Source organism: Vulpes vulpes, chromosome 11, assembly GCF_048418805.1.
Source record: "Vulpes vulpes isolate BD-2025 chromosome 11, VulVul3, whole genome shotgun sequence".
Classification (NCBI taxonomy): domain Eukaryota; kingdom Metazoa; phylum Chordata; class Mammalia; order Carnivora; family Canidae; genus Vulpes; species Vulpes vulpes.
Genome location: NC_132790.1, coordinates 59397076 through 59405847, shown reverse-complemented (window position 1 = coordinate 59405847; position 8772 = coordinate 59397076). Strand labels below are relative to the sequence as shown.

General features: G+C 41.6%; 1 pseudogene; it reads right to left on the bottom strand.

Moving 5' to 3' along the window:
- Positions 1-260: 260 nt before the first annotated feature.
- On the bottom strand, positions 261-1644 carry LOC112921527 (SERPINE1 mRNA-binding protein 1-like; annotated as a pseudogene).
- Between the last annotated feature and the right edge of the window lie 7128 nt (positions 1645-8772).

The following is an 8772-nucleotide window of genomic DNA, read 5'->3' as shown; positions in this document are numbered from 1 at the left end:
TAATCTCTGAAAATTATGAAAACATCCCTGCTACCAATACGTTTCTAAATACAAAACTGACTACCATATTCTCACTTCTGTGTAACAAAAGAAGTTCAATTTCAAAACAGATATAATTCAGTCTTTAGATGTGAATGGTATGAACGATAGTCTTATTTTTTTTTTTTTTTTCAATTCTTAAGCTGTTTGGGATCCTTAAGCATGCAAAACCAGAGAGGTGAGAGTCTATAAAGGAATCAGGGTTGTCTTGTGGCAACCAGTTAAGGCAGAGCTGGGAATGCCTCAGGGTCATCTACATCAGGAGCAGAAGCACTTGACTTGTCAGTTCTGCTGCCATGGTTTGGGATTTGGACGTCCATCATGCCCAAGGCCACATCATCCTCCCCTGCCACCAAGTTCTGGATGGACTGATCTGATAAAACTGATCTCCAGCTAAGACATTGTATCAATCGATGGCTTTTGGAAATGATGATCCATAATTATATATTCCACATGAGCCTTTTCACTCTCTGACTTAGGAAGGACAGATCCCCTCTTCTACTGCCCATGAGCACCTTCATTTAGTTTTCAGATTTAAAATCTACTTTTGCCCGGTTTTTATTTTGAATAACTTTTCACACATCCAAAGTCATTTTTGGGGGGACCGTCTTCTTTTACTTCAACTTTGTTCTCATTTTCAGTGTGTGCAACTGGATGTTCTTCACCTTCTGGTGTTTCCTCAGTCACATTTGATTGATCCAAATTACTGCAATTATAACAGTTTTTCCAATGTATTTTGGGGACTCTGTTAATTCATCTTGAAAGTTTCCCAGTTTTGAGATCCACGACCTCCACATTTGTCCCTATGCTTCAGGCCACTGTAATGTCACTTCCACAATACCTATCAAATTGACATTTGCTCCCAGAATCAAGTCCATATCCTCTGTCCATTCCATGCCCCAGCCTCCTCAACTTCTTCCAAGACCACCACAGCCTCTGATAGGCCAGTCAATAATCTATCAACTGAAAAGTCTCCTCCTTCATCCTTTTCTTCTTTTTTAATTTTAATTAATTAATTTATTCATGAGAGACACAGAAAGAGAGGCAGAGACACAGACAGAAGGATAAGCAGGCTCCATGAAAGGAGCCCAATGTGGGATTTGATCCCAGATCCTGGGATCATGCCCTGAGTCAATGGCAGATGCTCAACCGCTGAGCCACCCAGGTGTCCCCATCCTTTTCTTTAAGTGGCTTTTCAAATTGTAGTTTACCAGATGGTCACCTTTCTGGTCTCCTGTCAATTATTCTCCCTTCACGCTGCAACTGTTGACCAAGTCTTCTTCTAACACATCTTATTCCTTATTTCTTAAGTGCCACGGTTGGCTGTGTCTTCTCCTTCTCAACCATACTAACGTTGTGGGGGCAGTGGGTTCTTGCAGTCTTTCTGGGACTCTTCAGGCAGCTGTTTGCCTGCTGTGTTGGGGTTGGTCTGAGCTGTGGCCTGAGATGCCCCCTTGGCCCCAGGGCCAAGCTGCCCCCGCTGGCTTCTTTTTTCTTGTTCTTTGCTGCCTTCAATACCTCAGAGGGGTCCAATTCATCATCAAATAACTGGTTGAATTAGTTGGTGACCACACAGCAAAAGCCTTCCTGTAAGTGCTCAGGCATGATGATGGCTCAGCGGTACGTTCCTTCCCGGATTGTAGCAGGCTGCTCTGAGCCAAGAGTACCTGCTCATTGAGCTTTTCCCACAAGATAGTAGGGCTCCATATTACCATATTTTTACTCAGCATACTTTCATGTGTCTCAGATTTTCCACCTGGGAAATTTTTTTTCAGCTTGAGGTATATTTTTAATGAGGATCTTTTGTTGATAAACTTTTCTTAGTTTTTCTCCAAAATTGTCTATATTTCACTGTTGTCCTTGAAAGATAGTTTTATCAACATGGAATTTTAGGTTTGCCTTTTTTCCCTCTCTCATTCCATTGGACATTTTATTCTGCTCCTTTCTGGATTATTTTATTGCTGTTGAGGTGTCAGCCATCAATTAAATTACTATCCATTGGTACATGATTTGTCTTTTCTCCATGGAAGGTTTTAGAATCTAGTCACTTTTGATGTTCTGAATTTTTTTTTATTACATTTTTTTCCCTTCTTTGGATTTATTGTGATTCTTGGACTTGAAGATTGATCTTTCCTAACAACTCTGGGAATTTCTCCATTCTTTGAATGTTCTTTTCTTCATTCTATTATCTCCTTTTGAAACTTGAGTTTGAACTGATATTAGGTTCAATCTACCTTCCATGTCTTTTAACCCCTCTTACTAATTTTGCATCTTGTGTTGCACTTTGGTCTAATTTACTTATATTTAGCTTTCAGTTTAAAATTTTTCTCTTCATATATGTCTAATCTGCTGTTTTATTTGTGTATTACATTTCTTTTTTTTTAACCATTTTATAAATTTTTTTTAATTTTTATTTATTTATGATAGGAACACAGTGAGAGAGAGAGGCAGAGACACAGGCAGAGGGAGAAGCAGGCTCCATGCACCGGGAGCCCGACGTGGGATTCGATTCCGGATCTCCAGGATCGCGCCCTGGGCCAAAGGCAGGCGCCAAACCGCTGCGCCACCCAGGGATCCCTGTGTATTACATTTCTAATTGCAGTTCCTATATTTTACTTCCTAGATATTTTTTGATTTATTTAAAATTTGCAAGGGTCATTATTTATAGTCTCTTGTCCTTTCATATTTTTAAGCTTTTTTATTAATTCCTAAATTTTCTGTCAGATAACTCTGGAAACTAAAATCTTTGTGTTATCCATTGCTTTGATTACTTCTCATTCATGGTGACTTATTTCCTTGTGTGCTTTGTGATTTTCACTGTGAAATGTTAAGTTTTATTAAAACATTATTGTGAGGATTGCTTGAGGTCCTTGATCACAGTGGGATTTCACCAGAAAGGATTTGTGTTTGCTTCTGCTAGTCTCCTTCGAGAGGCAGATTTTATTTCTTGTTCACTTTGCATTATGGGTGTAAGCCCTTTGATGCTCTCACCTTACACAGTGAACTGCTCTTGCATATCCCACTTTAGATGACCCCTAGGCTTTTGGCATGTCCCACACCCTATGCAACAATCTATTGGAAATGTGAGGTCTCCAAGGCTTGGCAGAGATCCTTTAGGTAAAAGCTGGTTCCAATACTTTTCCATCCAAGGGTTTCTTCTTTGTCTTTATCTGTAGAGTCCTCAGAGCTTTTTTTTTTTTTTTTTTAGAGCTTTTTAAATGTTTTAATTTTTCATCTTTTATTTATTTTTATTTACTTATTTTATTTTATTTTTTGAGAACGAGAGTGGGGTAGGGGCAGAGAGAGAGAGAGAGAATCTTAAGCAGACTCCATGCTCAGTGTGGAGCCCAACATGGGGCCCGATCTCACAACCCTGAAATCATTACTTGAGCTGACCTTAAGACTTGGCTGCTTAACTGACCAAGGTACTTAATGCCCTTAAGTTTTCACCTTTTACTGTGTTATCCAGTATACTAGTTCTTTCAAATGCAATAATTTTTGAAGGTATTCAGCTCCCCATAATGACAGAAATGTTGTTCCAGGGCCCTCCTTAAACTCATATTTTATAATAGAGAAACCATTATTCCATATTTTATTCTTTGTTAGCATTTTAATTCTGAGATGTGCGTGTGTGTAGTGTGTATATATATATATATATTTGTTGTTGTTGTTGTTTTATTTTCCTGTACTGACTCCTCACTCTAAGAAGAGCCTGCAAGCCTCTAATTAACAGTCTTGTGAAAAAGCTTTTTCTCTTGAGATAACATTTATTTACACAAAAACTTAATGAAAGGAGTATAGCAATTAAAAACTTTTTCTTGTGATAAAACTGAAGGTTGAGAAGAGTCTTTAAACATAAGATTAAATATAAATTTAAATTCATGTTTAGGAACACATGACCATGTCTTCAAACTTATACTTGTGTTGTATCTTATAATTCTCTTTTTCTATTTCTGTAACCATAATGTCTCTTGATAGTATTTGTTAAACTATCTTGTAGACATGTAAGACTTCAACATTTGAATGTTGTCTTCCATATCATGTAACTATAACTCTCCAAGCCTAATTAATTGTCATATAAACATTATTTGTGAAATTCTAATCTTTAACAGTTCTGTATGTTTCTGTTTTTTATTTTGCTGATGTTGTTATCAGGCTCACTTTGCCTGCTTATTCTCCCTTTGCCACAGGATTATTAATAAAATCCCAGACTTTAACAGATTCTTTGTTCTAAATTAAGTGGTAGAAAGATTTTTTTCCTATGGAGCCCACAATGAGTTCAATGTCTGTTCTCTCAACTGAGTAAAGGCAGAAGCTATGTCCTACTCATTTCTGGATTTCCTTAACCCTTTTCTCCACTAAGTGCTTTATAATTTAGTAGGAACTATATATATATATATATATATATATATATATATATATATATATTAGAAACATAAGAAAAAACTGTCAAAATCCAAGTTTTTGAATAGAGATTAAACCTGTAATTGAGGCTACCTGGCTTTCTTTGGGGTGAGAGACATCTGACTGGGGCCCTGAGGGGGCAAGTTTGGTGTTCAGAGCTTGGGGGATCATAAGGTGACATCCTGCCACTCAGATCATCCCTCTGATTCACTCTCCATTAGGACACTTTGCTGCAAAAAGCTAAAGCCTGCAGGGGACCAGAGTGTGGGTAATGGGATCGGTGACTGCAGGGGGCTAGGGAGTGAGATTGGCTCCATGTTTGTCATCCCTGCATGATGGCTTTGTGGTCCTGGAGAAGCTACAAGCCGGAGACTGCTGCCATCTCCCAACCGGTACAGCCAGCCTCAGCATTTTGTTCTCTCCAATTAACTGTGCATAACAACAAGGAGTGAAACCAAGTGATTTAAGCAATAATTTATCATATTCAGTTCACCATTAACAGCCATCTAGTGTTTCCTTTGCCCTTTTAAATGAGTCTTTGTTCTGGTGCTCAGCTCTTCTGTGTATTCCATAAGCTTTTAGTGAGCCTTTCCCTCCCTCTCTCTCCCTCTCTCCCGCCCTCCTCCTGTTTTCCTCGAGCTCTGAAGCGCAAGTGTCTTTCTGGAAGCAGCTGAGCCATCTCTCATCTAGCTTCCTTCATTTCATTTAATAGGGGACTTGAATGTTAATTTATGAACATGAACTCCAGGCTGGGTGCTGATTGATGCAAGGAAAGAGGACACAAATTTTGCCCTGGAGCAGCCTTAAACCTAACTGGGTTGATGAAGTTCATCCAACATGAAATGGTCTGAGGAGGAAGTGGGGGACAATCAATGTCACCAAAGTAAAACCTCGCTATGAGAAAAGCTCCCTAGAGAAGAGAGCTTCAGCTAAGTTCTGAATGTTGGCATGGATTCAGGGAGCAGGTAGGGGAGAGGGCAGTCCATGCAGGGGCCCAGCAGGAGCACCGGTATGGATTTGGGCATGAGCCTCTAAATGACACAAGAGTAGGTAAGTAAGGTCAGGGAGGTAAGCCTCAGCCAGGCCAGTGCCACTCAGGGTGGCCATTTGTCTGCCTGCTTGCTGGTTTGTCTCCCCTTGGGATCACCTGGTCTGTGAGCCTTCCTTTCTTAGCCTCATGGTGTTTGGGGTGTGCAAAGCCCAACCTTACAGAAGAAATCAAGTAGTGGTCCCAATGAAACCTTAGGTTTTCTGCATCTTACTTACTTTCACATCTCTGTTCTGCTGGGTTCTCTCCCTCTTTCTCTGTGTATATGTATGAATGAGTGTGAATGCATACCTGGGCTTTCAGGGATCTTCATCAGACACTTGTGTTCTGGATTTGGGCCTGGGGTGATAGTAATAGAATTAGGGCAACAGGGACTATGGCTTTGAATTACTGAGGCTATGAGACCCTCAGTCCTCCACAGGGACCCTGGTAGCAGCTCTGTCCTCACATTGAGGTGTGTTGGGCTCCCTGATGCTGGAACATATGCCAAAGGATGTAGAGGTAGGAGAGCTTGGGCCTTCAGAGGGGCAAAGAGAGACCCATACAGGCTCTTTCTCTTGAGCAAGGTCCCAGGGCTCTAGGAGTACATTGAAGGCCCCATGGTCAGGGTGCACCTACTGCTCATTGACCTGACCCCTTCTGAGAAAGAAATTCATGTGGGGGAGTGGTCTTACTGACCTTAAGGGGCAAAGATGCTGACAGGTTGGACTGGTCAGGACATAGATAATTCTAGAAAGTGGAGAGGAACAGAAGGGGAAAAACTTCAGAAGGACCCCAGTGGTTTGACTTTCTAGTCATCTGGGAATCTATATATACATACTCACTTCATGGTGTCTTTTAAGACTAACCTGTCTCAAATAAGGCCTCAAAAATTAATTAAGATTTCTTTTATCCATTTTAATTTCTAAAATTAAATGTAAAATTGACAGCAAACAAAATAAGACAGTATTACCTCTAATTCCAAATTATGGCAATCCCATCAGGTGGAGACATATTCTTTACTAAAATTTCTTTTGCAGAGAACATATTATTTATTTGAAAGAAAAACTCAGATAAATTGCTTGAGATGGCAGATGAGACCCAAGGGCATGCATATAAAAAAATGGGGAGCATCTTTCAAACTGTTATGCTCAAGGCATGGAAAGAAATTTGCCTCATTCTTGAGAGGAAAGATGGTAGGAAACTGAAGGGAGGGAACCCCGGGTGGCACAGCGGTTTGGCGCCTGCCTTTGGCCCAGGGCGCGATCCTGGAGACCCGGGATCGAATCCCACGTCGGGCTCCCGGTGCATGGAGCCTGCTTCTCCCTCTGCCTGTGTCTGCCTCTCTCTCTCTCTCTCTCTCTCTCTCTCTCTCTGTGACTATCATAAATAAATTTTAAAAAATTAAAAAAAAAAAAGAAACTGAAGGGAATAAAAAGAATAGAAAGCCCAATGGGGCTGGGGAAGGCCAAGAAAGATTCCCCCAGGGCCAGAAGCAAGGCACAGCAGTAGGGGTCCAGGAGACAGAAGAAGGACAGACAGCTAACATCTGTGTTACAGATAAAAGGATACATTCTTTAGATGGCCACTGATGGCCACAGGCTCCAGTACTCCCAGAGGTTTTGGTTGGGCCACCTTTTATGGAGATAGCCAGGGGAGCTACTATGCTCAGGATTTTAAAGAGAACTGAGTATCATCAAGTTGAGGTTTTGGTGTGAAGCACTTAACCTGAGGCCAGGAGGGTCTTCCAACTCCTCCTGCGACACCCAGTCATTCTGTTTCTGAACTTGAACCTCAGAAGACCTTGTTTCTCTTCTGTGCACATTGTGAATTCATTTCCAGATGGCTTTAAATTTGCTCCAGAAATACCAACATCCATTTTCTGCCCAGTCAGGAAAAAGCACAGAAAAAGCTGAAATGACAAAACAAACTAGGGCATCATGAGGCAAACCTGCCTGAATTCTTCAAGGGACACTCATCTGCAGCCCTGAGACCACCTTCAGCCTCTAAGGGTTTAAGGGCTGCTGGAGAGGAGAGTTGAGGAGGGGGAGCAGCCAGGAGGGGTGGTGGGGAGGGAGGTCAGTCAAGGCAGCTTCATAGGTCAGATGTATTTCTCCCTGTCCCTACAGCTCAACTCCCCTCCGCTATGTGTTCTCTGAGGAGTGGCTGCAGAGGTCTGATGTCTTGCAGGCCACCAGCTCCTCTTGTTTATAGGTGTAGGAGTGCTGTCTCTTTAAGAATTTTCCTTGCCTTTTTCCATTCCCTGCCTCCTCAATAAGGGCAAACGGAGAAGGATAAAGCCAGGGTAAATTGAGAAAATATTTGAAACCTATTAAGTGTGGGTACAAGTTTATTGTGATTCTTAAGTTAATTATATCCTTTTTGACTTCCAGCCAGTCCCTTCACTGGGCTTCCATATAGACTTGGCCACCTATCCCAGCCTCAGGCTGGCGGCATGCCTGTCTGCCTGCCTTGTTCTCTCCCTCCCTCCCTGCCTTCCTCCACCTATTTCTCTCTCCCTCCTACACAAATAAGCAATCCACTGTAGCTACTACTTGCTGCTGCTTAAATGTGATAGGGGCTGTGGTAGGTACAAAGAATTTGCATTGTGTGTATATTTGCATCTGTGAGGGTGGGGTGGTAAGGACACTGTTGCTAGTGGGCGATCACATATGTGAACACTGACTCTTACCACACTCACTTTATTTTAGCTTGCACTTTACAGTTCACAAAGTGGTATCTCCTGATCATTTAAGTCTCATGAATGCTGTGGATAGTAGCTGTTATCAGTGCCATTTCTGGATGAAGAAACCAAGATTTAGAGAAATTTTAAAAAGAGATCACATGGCTTTTAGGTGGCACAACACGGTAGGATTCAAGGCCAGGTCTTTTGGTTCCCAAAGAATCATAAAATTTTATCTTTGTACAACATTTAAGACTTTACAAAGAGAAGTTCATACACGTTGCCTCATTTAATACTTAAAACATTGTGATGTTGGTGCTGTTCCCATTTGGGCGTTCTCTTGGAGCTGCTCCTCCTGGATTCATCCTCAGGTTGGCAGTGGGAGCTGCCCTACCTCCATCTTCCTGATCTCTGTTGATTGGTTCAGAGTCAGGTCCTGGGGCCAAATGAGATCATTCAGGTGCTTCCCAGGGATTCGGATCCCAGAATGAAAGGGCTCTGCATTTAAACACAGTGGTTGAGAATGGTCATTTTCTGTCAGGTCAACTTGGACCACAGAAAGCTAGTATAGAATAGAAAAAGGGAGCATAGAGGCTGGGGAATAGCAACAGAAACAGGA